Below are 12,962 nucleotides of genomic sequence, written 5' to 3'. Positions count from 1 at the left end.
TCTGATAAACTATTTGAATAAAATTGTTTTATTTATAACCTAAAAATCTCATTTTATGATGACGAATCCTCGTGAAGTTTGCTAATTAGTTGAACAGCGTACAGTGATTCGTTTTTTTTTTTTTGTTTTTTGAAGTTGAAAAACCAGTTAACATTTACTGTCGTATAACCAAAAAATAAGGACAAAGTTATATGAACCGCAGATATTTTTACTAATGGGTAGAAAGATTTAAAGACGGTCGAACTTCTGTGACTGACGAGCACCGTTCTAAACATCTAACTGAAGCTTTAACTCCAGCGCTTGAAACTCGCAAACTCTGTCATCCAAGAAGATCGACAGATTACAGTTGAGATTACAGCTAAAAACCTACAAGCAAGTTTTGGTACATTATCATCAGCAAACTAAAGTACCGTAAAACAAGTTCAAGTTGAGTTCCAAGAGAGTTTACAGGTCCTCATAAGAAGACAAGACTTCGTATGTGTTCAGAGCTGAAACAACAGTATCAGCAGGAAAATGATGCTTTTTTGCACAGTATTCTAACTCGAGATGAGACATGGATTCACCATTATCAACCGGAATCAAAAAGACAAATCATGGTGTGGAAGCACACGAGTTCATCCGTTAATAAAAAACGACGATCAGTAGGAAAAATCATGAAAATCTTTTGGGATACAAAAGGGCCGGTGTTTTCGATTTTCTAGAAGTTCAACGATAAAAAAACAACATATGCTATTGTGATAATTATGTTTACCAGCAAAGTTAAGCCAACAGTATAGAAAAATGCCCTGGATTTCAGCGCAAAGCATCATTCTTCTTCATGAAAACGCCCAGCCTCACACAGTTCAGGTAACTCGAGAACAATCGACAAATTACATCGGAAAGTATTACTTCACCCGGTCTTCCTGACTTGACCCACCGGATTGGTCTCGTGGTGAACTCGTAATCGCAAATCAGCTGATTTCAAAGTCGAGAGTTCTAAGGTACAAATACTAGTAAAGGCAGTTACGTTTATACGGTTTTGAATACTAGATCGAGGATACCGGTGTTCTTTGGTAGTTGGGTTTTAATTAACCACACATATCAGGAACAGTCGACCTGAGACTGTACAAGACTACACTTCATTTACATTCATGTATATCATCCTTATGCATCCTCTGAAGTAATATCTTACGGTGGTTCTGGAGGCTAAACAGAAAAATAGGTTCTCCTGACTTGGTTCCATCGGATTTCCAGTTATTTGGTCCACTCAAGGAGGCCCTACTTGGTGAGAGGTTTAATACCAGTGACGAAATCAAAGAAAATGTGGTAAATTGACTCTGACATCAAGACAAAAATTTCTTTACAACAGGCATAAATAAGATGATTCACAGATGAAATAAGTATATTAATGTTGTTGAAAAGTGAAAAAAATGTTACATAATTAAATAAACCTTTCCAGAGCGACTTGTGTCTTTTAATTACTAAATTACCCTTCTAGTTGTTTCATTTAATTTTTTCCAAAAAATTTTTCTTTACTGATTCATCTTAACCCCTCTTTATTTTAAACTTTAGCGATCCATCTAATTTTATTTACTCAACTATAACAAATTTTAAAACTGATTTTTTTCAATCAGAATTTTTCTCTTGTGACACTTATTTTATTCAAAAATTATTTCTATCTATACGAGTGAACTTTTATTTTTTATTTTAATTTTTAATTATACGGTTAATATAATTAGAAGTTTCTCTTCATGAAAATTTAGTTAACTTGTCTTAAATTATTTTGACTTTTTTTCTTTACTCGATCGATTTTTATATTGTTTTATTTTTATAATAATATTGTAATTTTATTTCCTAAATAATAAAAATTTCATAACTGCGATTGTTGAAATATATATAAATGATAAAATAATAAGACATTGAAATAAAATATGAAGCGGAAGAAACGTAATAATAAATACGAATAAAAACTTCATGACTAGAAAGTAAGGTATAATTATCGGTTTGTAAAGTAATACTAAACGTAAAAAAAAAAATTAATGAAAAAAAATAATGTTGATAATAATTAATAAGAATAATCAGAATAGATCATTCAGAGTAAACATTTTCTATTCCCCTCCAGAAATTTTATTGCATCACCATATACAAATAAATAAATAAAACAATCTATTATTAAAATAATTTAAAATAAAAAGTTTAATTTACTGATCGAATAAAGTGAGATTTATATTCAAATAAGCATTTGGGATTTTTAGATGTTTGTTTATCTGAATCTCAATAACTTTAGCGAATCTGGATGGATCTGAATAAATTTACTTTTAATAATAAATTTAAATACAAACGTTAATCTTTGTGTATATAGTTTTTTTTTCTATCCCCGGATGTAGAAATATGATAAACCAATTGTGATTTTCATTTCAACATTTTTACTTTTATCTTCTGTCTTATATATTCAACATTATCTCGTAATATGAAAGAAATTTTGAATGAGGAAAGAGGAGCTTGAAAATTTCATCGTTAAGTTGACTAAGCAATCGTCTGCAAATTTTATTTTTACAAATCAAGAAATAAACATTTAATACATCTTTAATACAAAATTAACATTTTTCGGATAATCTAAAAAAATTTACTTAATTTAAGAAGAATACATACAAAGTTTTTTATTACGGGAAAATAAAATGATCATGGACAAAAAAATTTGTTTCTCACTCAACGACACGTTTTGTTACAAATTTTAACTAATCGCACTTTATACACTTTTGTAATTTTCATTGTCAAAAATAATAGATGTGCAAAAATTAAAATTAAAAAAGAGGTATTATATGTATAAAAAAATATAAAATAAAATCATGCTCAAGACCGACTTTCCGTTATTATATTTTGTTTCCACGTCCCATCGTGTAGCATTATTAGCATTGTAACAAACCACGCTTCTAACTTGCTCCGCTCATATTTTTTCGACGATAAATTGACTTCAGATACATTAGTACAGCATACCTAAACTTCAATGAAATTGATATAGTAGTGTTGAAGATTTTAGAGTCACAAAAGTTTGTACATAGGCCTATATATATAAATTGGGAAACCCCAATTTAAGTGAATGGTATTTTCGTACTCCTCATCTTCAAAACGTCAAAAAAATCACGCGACCGAAAGTAATGCCGTACTTTTCTTCGAAACATCAGTATAAAACAAAAGGTAATGAAATCATGGAGTTTACAGACCCAAACGAAAATGAAACATTACAAGTTTACATATTACGTATATAAGTATCAGGACTGCAAACAGAATTTTTCACAATAAGCGGATACAATGTAATCGTCGCAATAATGATTTAACCTCATTTTACAGTAAGGATCCTTTTTTAATTCTCCAAAATTCTCGTCAAAATAAAGTTCGACTAATAAGGATGGAATTACGGAATAATTAAAGACAAAAAATCTACCAAGTATTAAGGAAAACAAAAATATGTGATTTATAAATTAATGTTTTTGTACGACTGAGGTAACCAATCCTATAATTGGATTAAGAAACAAAGATCCAGTCTTTTTCTTCTAGCTTTACAATTATATATATATATATGCCCTTAAAATACGAACAGGTAACTGCTATTTAACAAACAATGCTCAAGTAGCAAAAGTTATAATGTATTTTACCTCCACCTAATTTAGAAGTCTAGAAAATTTTTAATTAAAAATGGTAAAAAAGTCTTTAACGATTCTGATTATGTACGAGTACCATATTGAACAATTATTATAAATGATTTTATATAAATAGACAACAAATCTTTTCATTTTTATTTTAAATTTAAATCACTGCGTAAAAAAATAATAAGTGTAGAACAAATAAAGATTGAAATATCAGTCAAACTCGGAATAATTATTTATTTTTAAATATAATTACTGTCCAAACTAGCAATTTAAAAAATTATAATTTTATAAATTGTATAAGAAATTATTTCTTTCCTTTTTTTAAAAAAAAAGAAAAAATAATAATAAAATTGTTATTATTTATTGGTTTAAGGGTGTGTCAAATCGTGAACAGATTGTTTTTTTTTCTGTATGTTTAGAGCACATGAAATAAGCAAGTTAAATTTTATTGCCGTAAAATTTGCATTTTAACGGTCATGTCTAGTTAGTTTAAAAGATGCCAGCTTTTAAACAGTAACTGATTGAGTAACTTAAGAAAAATTAATTTTAAAAACACTTAAATACGTTACATATTTAAAAATAAAAATTCACGATATTAAAAAAAAATACTTTATCAATTAAAAAAAAAAGATTAAAGAAACATTTTTGGAATTTTACAATTTATAAGTTGCGAAACTTTATTAAATTAATAAAATGGATAACATGTGAATAAATTTGTTGTAAACTACTTGGATTAATTCCTCCTTTGCTGACTAGAAAGCGTCTCGGCACTTCGTTTGGAGGTCTTGAGTTCGAATCCCGGTCAAGCATAGTTTTTTTCATAGGCTACAAATTTCCACCGGGCTAATGATTATAACTGTTGATGCCCGTTCTTTCATAGCAAAAAAAAATTCCTCTTTATCCAAATTATCATTAATCTTTTAATTAAGTAAATTTTACTTTGAATTAAACCAGTTTTTAACATAACATTTTTCAAATTTCTTGTATATATTCAATCCACAATTACAAGTTAAAATAAAATTTAAAAAAAAGAATAAATAATCTGTCAAGAAAAACTTAAACTAGATATTTTGTTTTTAATTTAATCAAGAAATCGGCGTTCATTCTGTATGATTGTACTCCATTGTATTAAGAAAGATTAGAAGGCTGGGTTTTACCACATAAGTACCTCAGTTAGTTATGGTTTTTTGAACAGCTACGGATTAGGACACTTACATCCTTTTCGTACTGACCAATAGGCAGAGCCACTCTCGATAAACACCAAGAACACAGTAACTTAAAGGAATCATCGCATTTTTTACGAATCCTATTGGGAAAAATTCATTGAATTTTAACGAGAAGGAAAGGATCAAGGATATGGGAAAGAGGAAATATAAAGATTGTTGTAAAATAACGATCTATCCACAGAAAGATGTGAAATTAAACATTCTGAAAAACATTTGAATGCCTGATAATTGCCTCTTAATCGCTCTAATAACTTAATTTCGTATTTCATGTTTTGATCCGGCTATGTACCGAGTTGAATTTTACTGATAGAAGAATAATTCTGAGCGAAAAAATTGGTCATCCAACTCTTGTCTTCTAGATCATTATAGACTTGTAGATACTTTGAATTACAATTAATGGATTAGAGGAATGAAATCAGAATTTGATTAAAGAAAATACATACGTAAGGGGAAAAAATTAAATAAATATCACCAAAAGAAAAACAATTATGTTAAAACGTATAAATTTTCAATAAAAACGGGTCCTATTATCCGTTTTGTAATCCACCCACAGACAATCTAACCTATACAGACACAAAGAAACCGTTTAATTCATATAAAAATTTAAACTGAAAACAATAAAATAACGAATATAAATACAGAAAGAAATTAGGTTATTTTACTTTTTATAAAATAAAATTTATTGTCATATTACCTCTAATTCATTTCACTCAATATTCAATAACACCACTCAGTTCAATTCAATATTTAATGCAAATTTTCATTTCAGTAATAATCTGTCTTAATAATTTTCATTTGAAATTATTCAAATAGTAATTCCAGTTCCAGGAAATTATGTCTTGAAAAGAATGTTTCAACCCGGGAAACCTCTGCATTAACCGGATTCATATGATCTAATTAATTAACCTTTTCACTATTTCCTCTAAACTTACGCAAAGTTCATTTACAAAGTATAATATCGATCTAAGATTATTTATTCAGATTAAAACAGTTAACAGTTCACCCACTACTTCTTGTAGATTACTTTGAGAGCCCTTGAAAAAGAAAAAGGAATAGCCACTTGTGTCTTCTTTGATGTTGACCAAGCACTTGATTTGAGTGTAAAATGATGGTCTCCTTCAGAAATTATATTTCCTTGTACATTATTCAATTTTTTCCGTGAATTGTACTTTATTATACGACAAAAAAACAGCGGAATCCTCTCACGTTTCTATTTAGGTTGGTGTTCCTTAAGGATCACTTTCGGGTCCCCTATTTTACATTACATTCATCTCTGACACTTACCCTCTCAGATACAATTATTCCTTAATATTTTAAAAAGACAATGTTTCTTTGCTCTTTTTTTTAGTTTTAAAGTTTAAAATCTAAACGCCCTCGATTAAAGCGCACATCTGATTTAAGGTGGTTATTAAAGTCAATCGATCCAAAACACAATACATAACTTTTATACTTTGAAAAGGATTACACTAGACAGTTGTCATATGAAAATTTTCCAAAAACTGATTTCAGTAAAAAACTTTGATAATAATTGAATAAAAAACTAACATGAAGCAAACGTAAACGCCTAATTCTTTATAAGAGACTTAAAAATTTATATTAACCTCGATGTAAGTTACCTGTAATTTCAAAATTAATAATATACAACTTTTGCAATCTATATGAACTTTTGCGAATCAAATTTAAATGGTATGTAAAACCTTATGTTATATTATACTCGTACAACGATTTTAATTTAAAAAAAAAAACAACAATGCGATTAGTGATAGATGCACAAATATGCGATTCGACAAAAAAATCACGTTGATCTACGCATGCCTTACTTAGATACAGTTTACTTGAGATATATAGACAGTTTAATGACAAATTAACAAATTAATTCAGCCTACTTGTTAATCATTTGCCCATCCTATACTCCCTGATAATTCGTATAAGGTAAACTGAAAATGGAATAGGTTTTTTAACGTAAACGTTACATAATTATGTCGCTAAAAATTCATAAAATTAAAACAGGTTTAAGACAGAATTATGGCCTTTCCCCTACACTATTTAACCAAGTATCGGATAAGATAATGAAAACATTTTGGAATGTTAACAAAATTTCTTTTGAAATCGTGGCAGGGAAAGGAAAAAAGAGTAATTTTTTAGCTATCTGAAATGATTTGACTTTACAGGCGAATTCTGAAAAAGAGGCAAGAAAAATGTACACAAACTTAATTTTGAAAAATTAAATATACAGGTAAATTTAAATATCCAGGCGAAATAGTAACTTCAAATGGTTTGAATAAGAAGGCGTTTGAAAGCATAAAAATATTTTTTGAGAGATTGAAATTTTTAACGAAATTTATGTACAATAGAAAAATTTTCCATAAATCCAAAATTGAGACACTATAATACAGTATTCAAACCAGAAATCCTCCATGGGACAGAAACCTCCAGTATAAGTGACCTCTGGTCACTTTTAAAAACTGAAAGGAAATTTGAAGAACGATCCACGGCACAAGAAAAACAAAAGACAGATACAGAATGAAATAAAATAAAGAAATATACAAAATTAAAGAGATAAACAAGAAAAACCCTTTGAAAATTTAGAAACCCAATGCGAAAAAGAATATTAAATTTTGTGGGACATACGATTCGAATGAATTCAGATAGATTGAACAAATAACGTTTTGATAAATTTTGGAAATATAAAACTTCACCCCATACATAAAACAAGTAAAGGAAGACCTAAATAAAACAAATATAGAAATAAAAGATTGTCAAGATAGAAAAAAAATTATAGAAAAAATTCGCAAAATAGAGGTTCTTGTGAAGCAAAAAAGAAAAGAGAGCGCATGTAATGGACAGAAAAATGAAAAACAAAGTATAGTGAAAGAATGAAAGAATTCTGGAGGAGAAAGAGAGAAAATCGGAACAGAAGGAATTGAAATTATATTTGCGTGGTCCTCACAGGTCTGTTCGGAAATAAAAGCAAAAAAAAAAAAAATAGTCAATTTTGTTTAAAAAAAAATTAAAGAAAGGGATACAAATATATTTGTATCCCTTTATTATATTATTTGTATCCCAGTATTATTACGACCGTGACCTTCATGATAAAGATATCTTTAAGAGAATGATAGTCGCGTGCTCACTTACTAAAAAAGATTCTTCATCTAAGCTAAGCAGCAACACTACGACAAGACACGAACAAATATCATTCTTTCTTTCTTTCTTCCTTCTTTTTTTTTATTCGTGAAAAAAGAGAATACAATTAAAAAAAAAAAGAAAACCACGTCGACGAAGGGAAATAAGAAGAGGTTCAAGAAGAAAAGGATTAAAATCTTCATCTGGTGTAACAAATAAATATGAAAAGAAAAACATAAGAATAAGACGAAGAAGAAGAAGGGTGAACGAACTGAAAAGGTACTAGCGTATAGACTGGAATCATGAATATGTGATGAAGGATAAAAGTAACAAAAGCACCACAAAACATTAAAAGGGTTAAAGAAAAAGAGTAATGAAAAAGGAGGGAATCGATTCACGATCAGTACTGTTCAATGTTTGCAATGATGATAATACTAATAACAATAATAATAATAATAAAACAATTTTACTACTTAGATGGTTTCATTTCGTTCTTCATTTAATTGAAGTCCTGTGGTTTAAACCAAACTATATCAACTTACATTTTCAGTCGTGTTTATATATACATATAATTTATTATTTTGTTTATTATGAAACGTGATCTGATTTAATTATTTTATTTGTTATGAATTTTAGAATACAGATATTTTTCAAATCTGTCTATTGTATGAATAATAGTAATATAAATATATGCCTTTTGTGCAATATATAATCCCTTCATAACAATGCTAGAAGTGAGGGATATACTATCTCCTAAGTATGTACTCGTACATGGAATACGTGTGTGAGAATTTATATATATATATAGGTAGTAAAAGAGAAGCCTACTACATAGTTTTGAAAATAAGAAAGTAACTGATTGAGCCATTTTTTAAGATGAGAGAGAAAAGCTATAAAAGATAAGATCAGAAGATAACGTTTGGATTTGAATAGAAAAGAATAAATTATAAAAATTATAATCGATATAAAGAGGATGGCTCAAAGTATAGAGGAGGAAAGAAAGGGCAACCAACAGGACGGATACATTTAGTATAGTGTTAACAACCAGTACGCAGGAAGACCAGCACGTTATAATAGTTACGAGTAAACTCATGGTAAAGTGACGCCATTGTGTTTTTTTTAAATTTCATTGTAAAACATAAATTTTTGGAAAAGGGCAGTTCGAAAATAGTACTATGAAAGATAAAAACTAATGCTAATTCAGTGATTCTTTATGAAAAAAAAACTGTAAAAATTTTTGGGATAGTAAAAAGGGTAGTTTATAAATGAGAAAATGATGCAAAAAAGTTTACTTGAATAGATAAATGATTGAAAATATATTTTAATGAGAATTGTTCAATTTTATCAATCTTTATTTCTTTACCGGAATTTAGTTAAAATAGATTAAAGGTAAAAGTATGGTAATCATGTCAAAAGCGGAGTGTCGGATTTTTTGCAATTTTTTTCGTTTTAGCGTCCAACTAGTTGATATGGACGAAAAACCTTATGTACGTGAGTATATATGTACGTATGTGTCACACTGCTTTTGGACTTACATGTCAGGATTGGCCAAACCGATTTACTTCAAATTTGACTCAAATATTTTTATATATGAAGCATTGATTATATTAAGTTTTTCAAAATTCGTTAAGGAGGTGGATACATCGCAAAAAGAATCCAATTTCGATTTTCTTCAAAGTATTTTAGACAAAAATTTATAAAAGCAAATATTTTACCTACAATACATATATAAATGATTCAATAAAAGTTTTCTTTTAAAAAAATCAACCTCTCTTTCTTAAAATTTAAAAAGATGGTTTTTTGTTTTGTTTTTTTTTTTGCTCTCTCTCCTTTCGGTTTAAATTTTTTTTCAAAAATTCTTTGAAAGTTTATTCTTCATATATACATACAGCTATCCAGAAATTTCTACAATTTTTTTTAATTATAAACCCCAAACCTAAAATGAAAATTCGTTAAGCTTAACCAATATATATATTTTTAGAAAAATTTTTCTTTAAAATTTCTTCCACATTTCCACAAAAAAAAACTATATATTCTGTCTTTTTTTCTTTTCTGACTCTTCTTGTTTGAAAAAAAAAATGTTTTTAATTATTTATTTAAGCATTGTAAGTGAAAAATTTTCTTTAATAAAGTTTTCTCTAGAATACTTCTGAAGAAAATCGAAACTGATTTTATTTGTGATATACCCAACCCGCTTAACAAATTTTTAAAAAATAATAATAATATGATCGCTGCCTCATTAACAGAAATATTAGTAATAATAATATATAATATAATAAATACTAATATATAATTTGAAGAGAATCGGTCGGTCAATCCTGAGATATAAGGCCAGAAGCAGTGCGGCACTCATATGTACGTACATACATACATACATACATACATACATAAATACGTTTATTTGTTCTAGATGAACTAGTTGGACCCTAAAACGTAAAAATTTGCAAAAAAACACCCAATATCCTATTTCTTGACATGATCTACCACACTTTCCCCTTTAATATAGCTATTCCAGTTATATTCGCTGAGAAAGTACAATAAGCTTCTTTTTTTTTTGTTTATATATACTCGTATAAGAACAATTTTATTAATAAAATGAAATTATATATTAGAAAAGAATACATAGATTTATACTGAATAAAATGAATATCACCTTAAACTTTTACCGTCATTATGAAATTTAAAATTCTTTACCAAATACAAAACAGTCAAATAACATACAAAATGATATTAATTTACTTTTAATCGCGCTTCGTTTCTATTAATAAATGATTATAAACATTGCTAAGTATTTTATTTAAATTTTCCTTTGTCTGTGAAGAGGTTCTCTTTATTTGTTTCTGATACGTGTAAATATAATAACAAAGCCCATACAATTTTCAATGTTTTTTTTTTTTTTTCTAGAAGAGAAATCTTTTTTTTATCTAGTTTAAAGCTATCACGTTGTTTTGATATTTTGTATAACTCATGTTCAAGTAGAAAGTAATTTTTGTTTGTTTTTTTTATTAATTGTACATATTTATTTCATAGAAGCCCTTGGCTTCTATTAACTTGGTTTCTATTAAATAGAATTATCTATATATAGAATCGGCTTCTATTAAACATTAACTTGGCTTCTATTAAACTGGACTTTTATAAAACCCAATTTGGTTTTATAAAATGGCAAAATTTTGTTTTTAAATTCAATCAATCAACAAAGAATTCAGAGATTAAAAAGTACTAAGTATTTTTAATTTTCATCAAAATCTATCGGTCAGTATTTTATTCAGTATGTTCCTACTAGAAAAAACCTATAGGTTGTTTGTAAATCTATACGCTCGTAATACAAAAAAAAAATTCATACATCAATTCAAATGGCGTTAGACCTTGTCTGCGCATGGTAGAAAAATGGAGGATTAAAGTTAATCAAGATAAATCAAAGCGTGTCACATTCGCCATGCGAAAGGGTGACTATCCCAGTTTTACTTGGATGGTGTCTTGATCGCACTAACAGAGAATATGCAATACCTAGGACTTCACCTAGATCGGTGTTTGATCTGGAAGTGTCACATGAGGATAAAAAGAAAACAACTGAACGCGAAGTATAGGAAACTGCAGGGCTGCTACGGAGAAACTAAGGTCTCACGTTATCCGATAAAATACTGATTTACAAGGTTATCACACGACCAATCTGGACTTATGATGCAAAGTTGTAGGGAACGGTTATTAATAGTAACATAGATATCATACAACGCTTCCAAAACAAAGTAACGAGAACAAATGCAGAGGCACCATGGTTCACACGGAATGATGAAATTTACGAATATCTACAGCTTCCAACCGTTCGTGAGAACGGTTGTCAAGTACCAGCAACGACTTGAAAACCACATCAACCAGTTAGCGATCAATCTGCTTGATAACAGCAGGGACGTACGAAGGTTGAAACGCCTCCATTTGCATGACAGTTTGATAAATGACAACGCCAAATCTAGTGATATTATTTTTATTTATCCATATTTTTCATTTATTGTTTTGTTTTTGTGGACTATGAAGTGTTGGCAGAAATATTTTTTCTAATGGACTTTTAGATTACTGATAACTATTATTATGATTTACTTATTATGGAAGTTCCTTAAGAACCCCTTATCATATGCTTCTTGTCAAGCGACTTACTTAAAGAAGCGGATTGTAAACATACTGGTTGTTGAACAAAAAAAAGAAAAAAAATGCATCAACTAAGGGTTTTTTTTAACGGAAACATACATTTATGATTTGTAATTTTTTATATATATATATATTAATTTGTAGTGGTTTGTAGATAGAATAAATAACAGGATGCGATTAAGTTTATTGACCTTTTTTTGCATCATTAATGAATGACGCAATTGATGTAACGTGACATTTTATACAAAGAATATTACTGTATGCATATTAAGGAAGGTTCCGTTCGTACAGAAAAAACAGATATGAATTACTGGTGTTTCTAAACGGTAAAGTTAGTCGTTACATTTATTTTTTTAATACAACTTTAAATACATAATTCTTAATAAATTTACATAAATTACACTTTTTTTATCTTATTTATAAGAATTTTTTATTTTTTATTTGTTACAATTCTTAACTTTCATTAATAATTTCATCAACGAATTATTGGTGATTTTAAAAACACATTTAAATAAAAAACGTTTATAAAGGAAACGGTTTTTAATTTTGCTGGTAGATGATGTCAATGACATTTGCAGTCAAGTTAAAATCTTATACTCTTGTGGTCAAACATTTAAAAATAGGATTAACAAAAAATAAATAAATAAATAGTTCTTAAAATAAAGAACGAAATATTTGCGGTCTTACAAAAAACAAGAGGGTATATTTCAGTTACTATATATTTCATGTTAATATTACGTGCCTCTGTCTCAATGTTGTTTTCCTCTTACATTATCTTGAGTTATAAAATTAATTTAGCCCGTATGTTAAAATGCAAAGTAATGTATAATCCCCTTAGCAT

The 12,962-nt window shown here is 28.2% G+C and overlaps 1 protein-coding gene across 2 annotated transcripts in view; it reads right to left on the bottom strand.

Moving 5' to 3' along the window:
* LOC142322942 (putative metabotropic glutamate receptor mgl-1) overlaps positions 1-12,962 on the bottom strand; it is a 376,797-nt gene that overhangs the window by 340,281 nt on the left and 23,554 nt on the right. The window lies entirely within an intron of this gene.

Source organism: Lycorma delicatula, chromosome 4, assembly GCF_047948215.1.
Source record: "Lycorma delicatula isolate Av1 chromosome 4, ASM4794821v1, whole genome shotgun sequence".
In the NCBI taxonomy this organism is placed as follows: domain Eukaryota; kingdom Metazoa; phylum Arthropoda; class Insecta; order Hemiptera; family Fulgoridae; genus Lycorma; species Lycorma delicatula.
Note: the sequence above shows the minus strand (reverse complement) of the source record. Positions and strands in the feature narration are given on the sequence as shown.